Consider the following 14,554-nt stretch of genomic DNA (forward strand, 5'->3'; position numbering starts at 1 on the left):
AAAAAAAAAAAAAAAAAAAAAAAAAAGTCCTGGGGACAGAATTGGCAAGTTGGACTAATAACAACTAGGTTTTCCTTTATAGGAATAAATTAATTATTACAGTGCCTGGTGTGTTAATAAATGTTAACTGCTCATTATTATTGTTGTTGGCTGGTGTTACTGGTTGTGTTGTTGATTTTGTTATTACCATTATTAGGGAAGCCAGACAGAACCGAAATTAAGACTGGGTTTCTGAATCAAATCTCAGCCCTGCCACTTACTGTTTGACTTCCAGAAAGTTAATCTCTCCTAAACTTCATCATCCACATTTGTAAAATGGGAATAATAGTATCAATCTCATAGGGTGGTTATAACAAATGAGAAAATGTATGTTGATGCTCAAACTGCTTTATAATAAGTACTTTAATGTCAACTATTATATGTCTTGGCTTGATAAGTCATTTGATTCTGAGTGAGTTAATGTCAAAAATCATATTTATTCTAAAGGGTAAATTTGTCATGATTGAAAAGAGTTCACAACTATGGCCAAGGCAGAAAACCTTAATAACAGGGGACTAGTTAAGTAAACTTTAATAAGAAGGGACTGATTAAATAAATTATGGGACACTGATATCCTGTAGCCATTGAAAACTGTGTTTCAGAAAAAATTTTATGACATGCATCATGAACTTATTTCATACTCATGATGTAATAACAATGAAAAAGAAAGATACCAAGCAGTATGTAGTGTCTCAAATTATATAATTTGTTTAAAACATTGCTCAAAGAATCTTCTTTGAGCATATTCTTTGGTGGCTCATGCCTGTAATCCCAGCACTTTGGGAGGCCGAGGCGGGCGGATCACAAGGTCAGGAGATGGAGACCATCCTGGCTAACACAGTGAAACCCCATCTCTACTAAAAATACACAAAAATTAGCCGGGCGTGGTGGCACGCACCTGTAGTCCCAGCTATTCGGGAGGCTGAGGCAGGAGAATCAATTGAACACGGGAGACGGAGGTTGTAGTGAGCCAATATCGCACCACTGTGCTCCAGCCTGGGCGACAGAGTGAGACTCCGTCTAAAAAAAAAAAAAAGAAAAAAAAAAGAAAAAATATTCTTAAACTGAGACGTTAAGTAACTGTTTTCTCTTTTGTGTGTTTTTCTATATTCATATTTTCTAAGTGAACATACTTTTATAATTCAGAAAGAATTAATGTGATACATACTTTGAAACTGGCAGGATTGTTGGAATAGTTTTATAGCCTCTGCAAATGACTACTGATACTTTAAAGGGAACAGTATTCATTTTTATCTGTGGTCAGCACTTGGCATTTGTGGATTTAACATTATCTTCTAAGCTTCTAGAACCATTCTAAATACCTGTCATGAGTAATATTTTGTAATAGAAATCATTATTTCTACCTCATAGAGTTTTTAGAAGATGAAATTGGATAATTTTTTTTAAGCCTCCAGGTGGAATTTGAAATATATTTTGAGTGGACCTTGGTAACTTTCAGTATCACATCTCAATTATGATGATAGCTAACGTTGAGAGGTCATCTCTGCCAGGTACTGTTAAGTATTATCAATCTTACTTAATCTTCACAATAATTTTATAAGGTAGGCACCATGATTATCTCCATTTTATAGATGAACTGAAAATCAGTTGAGGAGCTTAAGTTAAAGAGGCTAAGGTACTTATGCAAGATAACAGGGTGGCTACTAAGCCAGGAATGTAACCAAGAGCCAGTTTTTTTTGAGCCTGTATTCTTAGTCATTGTGCTATACTGTCTCCACATATTACTATTTACAATACTAAAACATCTGAGGAGCTACCTATTAATAAAATAAAGGATCTGATTTAATATTGTGGTATTTTTCTATATTTGAATAAAATATGACATGGAAAAGTATTATTTTATTTATTTTTTAATTCCTGGGCCAGGCACGGTGGCTCATGCCTGTAATCCCAGCACTTTGGGAGGCCGAGGCAGGTGGATCACGAGGTCAGAAGTTCGAGACCAGCCTGGCCAACGTGGTGAAGCCCCGTCTGTACTGAAAATACAAAGATTAGCTGGGCTTGGTGGTGTGTGCCTGTAATCCCAGCTACTGGGGAGGCTGAGGCAGGAGAATGGCTTGAACTCAGGAATCGTGCCACTGCACTGTAGCCTGGGTGACAGAGCAAGACTCCATCTCAAAAAAAAAAAAAAATTCTTCAAATTAAACATTCCCAAAAGGTTTATGTCCCATTCCATGGTATTCTTTTATAGGCTAATATACTCCTAATAAATGTATCCAGTATTATTTAGCAAAATTAATTGTAAAGCAGAGATTAAGAGTAGGGGGCTCTGGAGCTTAACCATCTGATCTGCCTCTGCTGCTTAATACTGTGTGATGTAGCGTGAGTTGCCTAACCTCTCTTTGCCTGGTTTCCTCATCTATAACATAGGAATAATAGTATGTCCCTTATGAAGTTGATGGAAGGATTCAATGAGTTGATACACGTATAAAACACTTGAAACATTAGTGCCTGTACATGTAGGTTTTCAGTAAGTGTTAGATACACTGTTAGCAGTAATGGCACTATTTATTTGAATTACTATCATTATTATCATCCATCATCATTTGTATTGATACAATAAAGTTTTAAAAGACACCCAAATTACTTCGTAGTGATAAGTAAAAATAAAAACATTATATCTAGAGTCCATTGACTTAAAAATTATTTTGCTGCCGTTTATTGGCTTTCTAACCTTAAGCATTTCACTTAACCTTAATGGCCTGAACTGCCTGTCAATAGAACAAATTAATACCTTTCTTGTTGGGTGATTTCTTGATTTGTGAAAAACATTACTAGAAATCATGTTGCAGTACCACAAATTATAGTCAAAGAATGGGACTGGGAAAGAACTGATGATGCTGAGCCCCCTCCCCATCCTTTTCTCTCTCTGGTGAGGTCTGTTTTTCTTCTTTCAATAAAATGGTTGCTGGCCGGACGTGGTGGCTCACGCCTGTAATCCCAGCACTTTGGGAGGCCGAGGCAGGTGGATCACCTGAGGTCAGGAGTTCGAGACCAGCCTGGCCAACATGGCAAAACCCTGTCTCTACTAAAAATACAAAAATTAGCCAGGTGTGGTGGCGGGTGCCTGTAATCCCAGCTATTCAGGAGGCTGAGGCAGGAGGATCGCTTGAAGAAGGCGGAGGTCGCAGTGAGCCAAGACAGTGCCATTGCACTCCAACCTGGGCAACAGAGCAAGACTCAGTCTCAAAAAAAAAAAAAAAAGGTTGCTTGATACAGAGAATATTAGCATGGCCCCTGCCCAAGATTGACATGCAAATTTGTAAAGCGTTCTATATTTAAAAAAGTTTTTTCTTGTGTGAATTCACAAAGGAAAGGTTAAGCATTTAATGCTTATAAGAATATAGCCATATTTTCATTTTGCTTTTCATACTTCACACTCTTGCTCTTAAACTCCTTGCCCGTAAACTAAAGACATTTCTAGAAATTTCTAAATTTTATGTGAAAATACATTAGGGACAGGCTAAATTGTTTTCTTTTAAGCTGTGTGCATATGATGATTTGTGTGTCCTATTTTATACTTTTATAACACCTGCGTGTGTCCTTGTTATGGCACTTACTATATTGCTTTATTTGTTTACATATCTCACTCCCCTACTAGAACAGTTCCCTCAGTGATGGACCTTTATATTCACAATGACTAGCAAAAAGATGAAAATTAATAGGCTGGGTATGGTGGCTCACGCCTGTAATCCCAGCACTTTGGGAGGCTGAGGCGGGCGGAGCATGAGGTCAGGAATTCGAGACCAGCCTGGCCAGCATAGTGAAACCCCATCTCTACTAAAAATACAAAAATTAGCCAGACATGGTAAAAATACAAAATTAGTAGTCCCAGCTACTTGGGAGGCTGAGGCAGGAGAATTGCTTGAACCTGGCAGGCGGAGGTTGTGATGAGCCGAGATCACACCACTGCACTCCAGCCTGGGCAACAGAGTGAGACTGTTTCTCAAAAAAAAAAAAAAAAAAAGAAAGAAAAGAAAAAATTAATAGCAATTAGTTGATAACGTCTGTGAATCCAAGGTTAGGCTAAAGCTAGATTTGACTTAATTGTTAATTTGGGGCTATGGTCATTCTGGTCTTGAATTAATGATATATTTCATAACTGGCCATATCAGTTTCTACTTGTACATAACACTACTTTTGAATTACATTGTCCAGTTGAACTTGGATTGAACTTAAGTATTTTAAATCTTTGGAAGTTACTAACTTTAAAAAATTTTTTCTTGCTTGTTAAAATAGAAAATTATCGTATGTATTTTATGAATTTTGACGCATAGGAAATATTGAACGTGAAAAACTAGGGGAACAAATGTGAGAATGGAAGAAAACGTTTTCACATGTTCCATTCTGGGGAGAGACTATTTTACACTCCTTTTCCCAAAAGCAATGAGAGAAAATGTCTTGGGAGAACAGAACGTGATACGAAACAGGAAAGAATTAAAATAAAGTTAAGCTATTCTCAAGAGACTTTAATCCTTCAATTAGTAGCTGTCAGTTGGAGATTTTCTTTTTAATCAAACTAAAGTTACGAACTTTTGTCAATTCTGGGCCCACAGACATTTTTTACTTATTTTTTAAATTCATTTCAAATTCATGAATCTGTGGACATTTTCTATATACAGTATTGTTAATTTTGACATCAACAGATAACAGTCCACTTTACATCATATGGCTACCTCTCAAAAATTGAATGGCATGTCTAACATGAAACAGTATTGTACCATATGTATATTATGATAGCTATGATAGCTGGTCTATGCTTTCTGACTCCCCATTCCTAGTGTAGTGTATTTTCTGAGTGACAAAATTCTCTTATTTATTTCCAACCCAAATGACTCATTAATGCTTGAGATCTACATATTTAGTTTTATGTTGGGCATTTCCACTTGAATGTCTCACAGGTACCTCAAAACTCAAAATCCAAACCCTTAACTCATCTTGTTTCCCCACCTTCAACCTCCAAAGTCACTGCCTTAGTACATGGCACCACCATCCATTGAATTGCCCAAGTCAGTATTAATTTGGTTCCAACCTCTCCACCCCCAGCCCACCATACCCACTCATAAAGTTTTATGAGCTTTATCTTGTATCTTATATATCCATTTCTTCCATATTTATTACTGTAGCCATCTTCCTCTCTGAGTTGTTTTGTGCTGTGGCACCCTTACTGGTCTCCTCCCACCAGTGCTATTCATTTCCAGTTGTTTTGCATTGTTTGGGTGATCTTCCTAAAACCAAAATCAGAACACATTACTGTTCTTTTTAATACCCTTCAGGGACCATATTTTGTTTTTAAGATAAAGTCTAAATTATTTTAAGTGTTTGTAACAGCCTTTATAATTTGGCCTCTGCTACGTAGTATAGCCATACATATGGAGCAGCTGGCAGTTCCTTGATACCTGTGCTGGAGATGAGCACCTTCAGGTCTTCACACACACTATTCCTTCTACATGACTAACTCTCAGTTGTCATCCATTTCTCAGCTTGGACTAGAAAACCTTATACCAATACCCACATCATCTAATATTGGATTAGATGTTGTTAAATATTCCCTCAATACTTTTTGCTTATCCTTATCAGCATGTGACACGCTGCATTATTACTGCCTGTTTAGTGTCTGTCTCTTAGGCTCTAGAAGAGCAAATATTCTGTTTGATTGACCTGTTTCACCAATACCTAGCACAGTACATGGCAAGATTTGGCTTTTGAAGGTTGTTGCTAAGTAATGAAAATGCACATTTTTTTTAGTCATTTTGAGTATAATGATCCTGTAGTGGCAAAAATTCAGTGTGAGAGTGTATGTGTGTTAGTAATTGAATACATTAATGGAAGTATTGTGTAACAGTATCCTAAATAAATAATTTTAAAATGTAACTATAAAATCAGAAACACTTGCTTTGCAGCAAGTCAAGCTTTTAAAAAGGTTTTTAAATTATAACTTTACTTTTGGGCTCTCTACTATAAAATATTTAAATTTTAAGTAAACCATTTAACTTTATAAGTATTTAAATTTTGTCTTGATTTCCATTTGTGAATTTTTTTAGCAGTTAGAGAAAAGCTGTGGTAGTTTCCAACTGTGTTAGAAACAGTTGTCAAGTGTGGTTCCTTTACGCCATGAGACTGGGAGCTGTTTCTAAACACAAAGTTGTTAGTAGCACAGATTTGCCTAAGTTTCCAATCTGATCTGTGAGTATGGGTAAGTAAATTGGAATTTGTATATTTGTGGGGAAAAAAACTTCTGTCAATTAAATTCCATAAACTACTCTTAACTTTATAACCTAAAATGTGTAGACTTTAAACCCCAGCCAATCAATAGTATAGTTTTTTGCAAACTTTCAAGGTAAAGGGTATATAAAAAGCAAGGTATTCTGCTAGCCTCAGAATAAATAGAGTCAAGACAGTTAGGAATCTTATTTGAATTCTAAAATAAATTTTCAGTGCTACATTTATTATCAAAGATGTCAAAGGTTATTTTTTAATTAAAGAAACATGTTTATTTTCCAGAAGCCTTTACTTATTTCTGTGGTTCCTATTAATAGTGAAGATTGTAGTGTATTTATAGCATAGGATTTGTAGTAAAATCTAGAAATTATAAAATAAATTTTGATGTATATGTGTGTGCAAATAGCATACTTTTAAATTGCATATTAACTTTTTATGCTTTAAGACAGTGGTCCCCAACCTTTTTTGGCACCAACGACTGGTTTTGTGGAAGACAATTTTTCCACAGGCTCAGAGGGGTGGGTGGTTTCAGGATGAAACTCTTCACCTCAGATCATCAGACATGCACCACATAATTAGATTCTCATAGGAAGTGCACAACCTAGATCCCTCGCATGTGCAGTTCACAATAGGGTTCACACTCCTATGAGAATCTAATGCTGTGTCTGATCTAACAGGAGGCGGAGCTCAGGCAGTATTGCTTGGTCACCTACCACTCACCTCCTGGGTGGCCCAGTTCCTAACTGGCCCTGGGGGTTGGGGATCTCTGCTTTAAGAGAACTGATAAAGGTTTAGTGAAATGTGTGTGTGTGTGTGTGTGTGTGTGTGTGTGTGTGTGTGTGTGTGTGTGTGTTTGGTTTTTGTTTTTGTTTTGTTTTTTTTTTTCAGATGGTGTCTCGCTCTGTCGCCTGGGCTGGAGTGCAGTGGTGCGATCTCAGCTCACTGCAAGCTCCACCTCCCGGATTCACACCATTCTCCTGCCTCAGCCTCCCAAGTAGCTGGGACTGCAAGCACCCGTCACCACGCCCGGCTAACTTTTTGTATTTTTAGTAGAGATGGGGTTTCACTGTGTTAGCCAGGATGGTCCCAATCTCCTGACCTCATGATCCACCTGCCTCAGCCTCCCAAAGTGCTGGGATTACAGGCATGAGCCACTGTGCCTGGCCATATGTGTGTGTTTTTATATACACACACAGTCTGTCTAACACAGTCATGCACCACATAACAATGTTTTCATCAACAACAGACTATATGATGGTGGTCCCAAAAGATTATGATACTATATTTTATTTGTTCTTTTGAGACAGAGTCTCGTTCTGTCACCCAGGCTGGAGTGCAGTGGGTGTGATCTTGGCTTACTGCAACCTCCTGGGTTCAAGCGGTTCTCCTGCCGCAGCCTCCTCAGTAGCTGGGACTACAGGCATGTGCCACCACGCCTTGCTAATTTTTGTATTTTTAATAGAGACAGGGTTTCACCATGTTGACCAGGCTGGTCCCAAACTCCAGACCTCAAATGATCCTCCTGTCTTGGCCTCCCAAAGTGCTGGGATTACAGGCATGAGCCACCACACCCAGCCACAATACTGTATTTTTACTGTACCTTTTTACTTTCTTTAGATAGGCAGTTATTTACTGTTGTGTTACAATTGTCTACAGTGTTCAGTACAGTACAGTAACATGCTGTACAGGCTTATAGCCTAGGAACAGTAGGCTTATACCATTATAGCCTAAGTGTTTAATTTCTTTTTCTTTTTCTTTTTTTTTTTTTTTTGAGACAGAGTCTCGCTCTGTCACTCAGGCTGGAGTGCAGTTGCACAGTGTCAGCTCACTGCAGTCTACACCTTTCAGGTTCAAGCAATTCTCCTGCCTCAGCCTCCTGAGTAGCTGGGATTACAGGTGCCACCACACCTGGCTGATTTCTTTTATTTTTTTAGTAGAGATAGGGTTTCACCACATTGGCTAGGCTGGTCTTGAACTCCTGGCCTCGGGTGAACCGCCTCCTTGGCCTCCTAAAGTGCAGGGATTACAGGTGTGAGCCACCATGACCAGCCTTCTCAGAATGTGTTCTTGTTTTTAAGTGATAAGTGACCGTATGTGTCTGCATTGTCCAATTAAGGGTAGCCACTAGCTGCATGTGGCTTTTGAGCACTTGAAATATGCCTAGTCTGAATAGAGGCATGCTGTATTACACATACGTACTATTTTCAAAGATTTAGTATGAAAAAAATGTAAATTATCTCTAACAATTTTATATTTACATGTTGAAATGATATATTTCAGATTTAATATGTTAAGTATATTAAAATTTCACTTTTATTTTTTAATGCAGCTAAATTACATATGTGGATTGCGTTCTATTTCTGGTGGACATTTCTGGTCTAGAACATTTTTTCTAACTAAAAAATTTTTCTGTAAATTGTGATTAAAATTGAACATTTTTGGTAGTGGGTTATTTTTAAGTCTTTGATTACAACTTGACATTAATCATTGGCATTAATATTCTATTAGATATAAAAATGAAAACTATAAAATTAAATTTTTTTTTTTTTTTGGGAGACAGTTTCGCTTTTGTTGCCCACGCTGGAGTGCAATGGCATGATCTCCGCTCACTGCAGCCTCCTCCTTCCAGGTTCAAGCAATTCTCCTGCCTCAGCCCCCTGAGTAGCTGGGATTACAGGCATGCGCCACCAAAGCTGGCTAATTTTGTATTTTTAGTAGAGACGGAGTTTCTCCATGTTGGCCAGGCTGGTCTAGACCTCCCGACCTCAGATGATCTGCCCGCCTGGGCCTCCCAAAGTGCTGGGATTTACAGGCATGGGCCACCGTGCCTGGCCAAAATTATTTTAAGGTCATGCTTTTAGACTTGTTGGCACAAAACCATAACTAATCCGTGATTTCGTGTTTCTTGGGTTGGAGCCAGTTTGCTGCATCTATCATGGATCATTGGCTTTACTCATTTTTATTTAATGTAACAAGTATTTTTTGTTTCACGTATGCTAAGTCTGTCTTGGGGAATACCTCTCCATAATTTCAGGAGGGAACAAAAAATAATGGATCTACATGTAAATGCATTTGTGGATTTGGATGTTGGAAGGAAGTTTAGGCAGTTCTTATTTGGCTTTTTTTTTTTTTCCTGTAAAGTAGGACATAAGGTCAACATAGCCACCACTAGTGATGGCTTCTACGAAGAACTTCCTGAATTGAGTAAAATTAAAGGGTTCTCCATTGATGGGAATCAATATTTATTGAGTACTGATTGGGCACCAAGTTAAACGCTGAAGAATATAAAAGAGGGCACCCTTTTTACCCTACCTTGCCCTGAGAGCTTATAATTTTAGGGAAATATGGCATATAATAAAAAAAAGTAAATACAACATAAGGCAGCTAAGGTATAGTAAGGGATGTATGGTATATATTCAGTACTACAGGAGTTCAAAAGATGAAGCGAATCCAAATGACTAGAGATTTCTTTTAAGCTTTTTTGCAGCTTATCACAGTAGTAGCCAACCTATCTTCCCAGAATGACCCTTTTTTTTTTTGAGACGGAGTCTTGCTCTGTCGCCCAGGCTGGAGTGCAGTGGCACGATCTCGGCTCACTGCAAGCTCCGCCTCCCGGGTTCGCGCCATTCTCCTGCCTCAGCCTCTCCGAGTAGCTGGGACTACAGGCGCCCGCCACCACGCCCGGCTAGTTTTTTGTATCGTTAGTAGAGACGGGGTTTCACCGTGGTCTCGATCTCCTGACCTCGTGATCCGCCCGCCTCGGCCTCCCAAAGTGCTGGGATTACAAGCGTGAGCCACCGCGCCCGGCCTGAATGATCCCTTTTTAAGTAACTTCTGGCACTGTACTTGATTCTCAGAACAGTCAGTGGTAATTTAATATGAGAACTATGTAGAAATTAGCACATATTCTTCAGCGCAGAGTTCAAAACAGTAATTTTATAACTCATGAGCACTTTAGGACAGTGTTTACAAGTGGGAAGTTGAGATTTCTGTGGTATTCATGACTTAAATCATGTAGCTTCTTGAATTTATTTGCTGTACATTTTAGGATGCAAATGAATTAATCAGCACCTTCTCTTTCCTGTTACGACCTTTGAATTCCTTACTTTTCAATCTTTACTATTTGCTAGTCGATGGTGAGAAGGAAAGGATTCCAGGGTGGGGTGGGTGGGTGTCTGTAGTGATAAGGTCTACAGATTTTAAAAAGGTGAAGGTGAGGGAGGGAAGAGGGAGTTGTATAGGATGAAAAGTTTGAGAATGTACTTTTGAGTGTTGTAGAATTGGACTGACTACTGAAGGCAATGGCAAACAAGCTGATAGAGACATTAACCCACATGCATGCGTACTACAAACATATCAAAATGAAATATGCAATAAGGGCTGGGCACAGTGGCTCATGCCTGTAATCCCAGCATTTTGGGAGGCCAAGGTGGGCAGATCACTTGAGCTCAGGAGTTTGAGACCCATCCTGGGCAACATGGCAAAGCCATGTATCTACAAAAATTAGCCAGGCATGGTGGCGTGCACACATGTAAACTGAGGTGGGAGAATTGCTTGAGCCAGGGAAACGGAGGTTGCAGTGAGTCGAGATCCCACCGCTGCACTCCAGCCGGGTGACAGAGTGAGACCCTGTCTCAAAAACAAAACAAACCAAAGAAATATGCATTAAGAACAAAACTATAAACGTATAACTAAACTTTTAAGGAAGGAAAGAAGAGGAGGAAAATTCATAGGTATCAGAAACCAGAGAAAATTAGAACAGTAAGCGGGAGCTAGTGTTGCTGTATATAACACAGGGGGCTTTTGGTCCTGCATATGTTCTAAGGGGTCTGGGGTTGAATTTTATTGCACACATGGGGATAGGATATATGGCCTTGGGCCTTTTCAAAATATATCTGGAACAAAGACCCAGGCATGTGGCCTAGAGCCTGAAACAACTTCCCTAATTATGCATAGAGATTAGAAAAAGTGCCCACTAGTCAAATGCTCACTCAAGAACAAATTCAATGACAGAACAATCTAAGAGAGAATATAAAATGTGAGTGAAATGATTGAAGAGATAAAAGAAGGAAATGAACCGATGAGGTAATAGATCAGTGTGAAAAAGAAACAGTAAAACTTGGAAAAAAATAACTTTTAGAAATTAAAAATATACTCATGGAAATTGGCAGTAGATGGGTTAAAATTCAGATTAGACAGATACTCTTGCCTTGGCTGAAAAGGAAAAGTCTAGCGATAAATGGTTAAGAATAAGCAAATCTAGGCCAGGCACAGTGGTTCATTCCTGTAATCCCAGCACTTTGGGAGGCTGAGGCAGGCGAATCACCTGAGGTCAGGAGTTCGAGACCATCCTGGCCAACATAGTGAAACCCCGTCTCTATTAAAAATACAAAAATTAGCCAGGCGTGGTGGCGCATGCCTGTAATCCCAGCTACTTGGAAGGCTGAGGCAGGAGAATAGCTTGAACCCAAGAGGCGGAGGTTGCAGTGAGCTGAGATCACGCCATTGCACTCCAACCTGGGCAACAGAGCAAGACTCATCTCAAAAAAAAAAAAAAAAAAAAAGAAGCAGCAAATCTAAAATGTAATCCATAAAAGTAAGAAATTGAAAATAAAGGATTTAAAAAATACTAGACTGACACAAACCAAAACAGAAAGCTCATAGACCAAAAATAGATTTTTAAGGCAGAAAGCATTGTTAGTGATGAAGAAAGCCATTACATAATGAAGATGATGAAGAAAGCCATTACATAATGAAGAATAGAATAATTCACCAGGAAGAAATAGTTATCTTGAATCTGTGTGTCCAAATAATATTGTCTCAAAGCACAGAAAGCAAAAATTTGCAGGCAAAAAAAAAAAGAATAACTACAAATACAGTGAGAGATTTCAGCACATTTCCTTCAGAAGCCAATGAATAAACCACCACCACCCTCAACAAAAGTGAAAAAATGAAAGCATAGAGACTATTTGAACAACACAATTAACAAGCTAGATCTTTTAGACATGTTTAAACCGTACTCTAAAAATTAGTATTGATGTTCCTTTCAAGCACACATAGGACATTTACTAGTCATATTATTAATATACAAACATTTATAGAATTACACATATTAGACCTCAAAGGGAGAGAGTTCTACAAATGCCTAGGCGTATCATACTGGCTACTTTTGGTGATTCCTGCACTACATGGAAAATTTACAAGCTGGGCACATTGACTCACAGCCGTAATAATGTCATCACTTTGGGAGGCCATGGCAGGAGGATCACTTGAGCTCAGGAGTTTTGAGACTAGCCTGCACAACGTGGTGAGACCTTGTGTCTACAAAAAAAATTGTTATAATTAGCCAGGTGTGGTGGTTCACATCTGTAGTTCCAGCTATTCGAGAGGCCAAGATGGGAGGGCTGCTTGAGCCCAGGAGATTCAGGCTGCAGCAAGCCATGATTGTGCCACTGTATTCCAGCCTGGGTGACAAAGTGAGACCCTGTATCTTTTAAAAAAAAACAAAAAAAAACAAAAAAGAAAAATTTACCTGTTTTTCCAAGTTTCATTTGAAAGTGATGTTAATCAAACAATATTTAAATGAAATAATAGTAATTGAAATACTTCTTGAACTCTGCATATGAGCCCAGGCATACTGTGTGTTTTACATATATTTAAGTTTTTAGCAGCTTTCAATTATAACATACTATTATCTTTAATAGATGAGAAAATGTAGGCTTAAAAATGTTAATTTACACCCAAGGTTAGCTGACTGGAAATCTCTACTTTTAAATACTACACTTTTACAAACTCTCTCCCCTTTTTATACCTTTGTTATTATGAAATACAGCTAGGTAGAGAAACCTACATAAAACACAAATACAGAGCTTGTTGAGTTATTATTAAGTTATTATCTTTGTAATACCAACAAGTCAAGAAATAGAACTTTGCCAGCTACTGCTAAGCCTTTTATGTTTCCCATTCTAATTATATTCTCCTGCTGCCGGGCGCCGGTGGCTCACGCTTATAATCCCAGCACTTTGGGAGGCCGAGGTGGGCGGATCACGAGGTCAAGAGATCAAGACCATCCTGGCCAACATTGTGAAACCCCGTCTCTATCAAAAATACAAAAATTAGCTGGCCATAGTGGTGCGCACCTGTAGTCCCAGCTACTCGGGAGGCTGAGGCAGGAGAATCGCTTGAACCCAGGAGGCGGAGGTTGCAGTGAGCTGAGATCACGCAAGTGCACTCCAGCCTGGGCGACAGGGCGAGACTCTGTCTCAAAAAAAAAAAAAAAAATTATATTCTCCTCCTTCCCCACTAAAAGCATTTGTATTATAATCATTTTCTAGCTTTTTAAAAAATAATTTGGCCGGGCACAGTGGCTTACGCCTGTAATCCCAGCACTTTGGGAGGCCGAGGTGGGCGGATCACGAGGTCAGGAGTTAGAGACCATCCTGGCCAACATGGTGAAACCCCGTCTCTACTAAAATACAAAAAGTTAGCCAGGCATGGTGGTGTGTGCCTGTAGTCCCAGCTACTCAGGAGGCTGAGCAGGGGAATCACTTGAACCCAGGAGGTGGAGGTTGCAGTGAGCGGAGATCACGCCACTGCACTCCAGCCTGGCGACAGAATGAGACTCCATCTCTAATAATAATAATAATAATAATAATAATTTGAATACCAAAGTTTATATTCTTAATGTGTTTTATAAAGTTTTCTTTATTTTTCTCCCACTGTTTTTGTCCAATTTATTTGTTAAGAAACTGGTAGTTTGACCTGTAGAGTTTCTTAAAGGTTTGATCAGATTCAGGTTTGATGTTTTTAGCCAGACTTCATAGGTAGTGGTATAGGAGATATATACACTACTGGTTGTTTTTGTGATTTTACAAACTATTGATACTCATTGGTTTAATCTGTTAACTCATTAGAGATAACAAAATGGTGATTCTCTAATTTTATTATCTCTTCCTTACTGGAATGTTTCTATAGAGAAGCTTCCCCTCATCTAATACTTAGCTACCTGGTGATTCAGTTTATGTAAGAGAGGAAGAATAAGTGTTTGCTTATATCTTGTTATTTACCAGTTTTGTTTTTTGGTTTTGGGGTTTTTTTTGAGACGGAGTCTTGCTCTGTCACCCAGACTGGAGTGCAGTGGCACAATCTCAGCTCACTGCAAGCTCTGCCTCCCGGGTTCACGCCATTCTCCTGCCTCAGCCTCCTGAGTAGCTGGGACTACGGGTGCCTGCTACCACACCAGGCTAATTTTTTGTATTTTTAGTAGAGATGG

General features: G+C 38.8%; 1 protein-coding gene and 1 non-coding gene across 6 annotated transcripts in view; both read left to right on the forward strand.

Moving 5' to 3' along the window:
* The window catches only part of FBXO11 (F-box protein 11), a 100,861-nt gene that overhangs the window by 52,770 nt on the left and 33,537 nt on the right, over positions 1-14,554 (forward strand). The gene's annotated exons all lie outside the window — the stretch shown is intronic.
* LOC116484339 (U6 spliceosomal RNA) lies at positions 3,241-3,342 on the forward strand. Its single transcript, XR_004252518.1, has one exon. It is a non-coding gene; the product is annotated as a U6 spliceosomal RNA (small nuclear RNA).

Source organism: Hylobates moloch, unplaced genomic scaffold (genome assembly GCF_009828535.3).
Source record: "Hylobates moloch isolate HMO894 unplaced genomic scaffold, HMol_V3 SCAFFOLD_15, whole genome shotgun sequence".
Classification (NCBI taxonomy): domain Eukaryota; kingdom Metazoa; phylum Chordata; class Mammalia; order Primates; family Hylobatidae; genus Hylobates; species Hylobates moloch.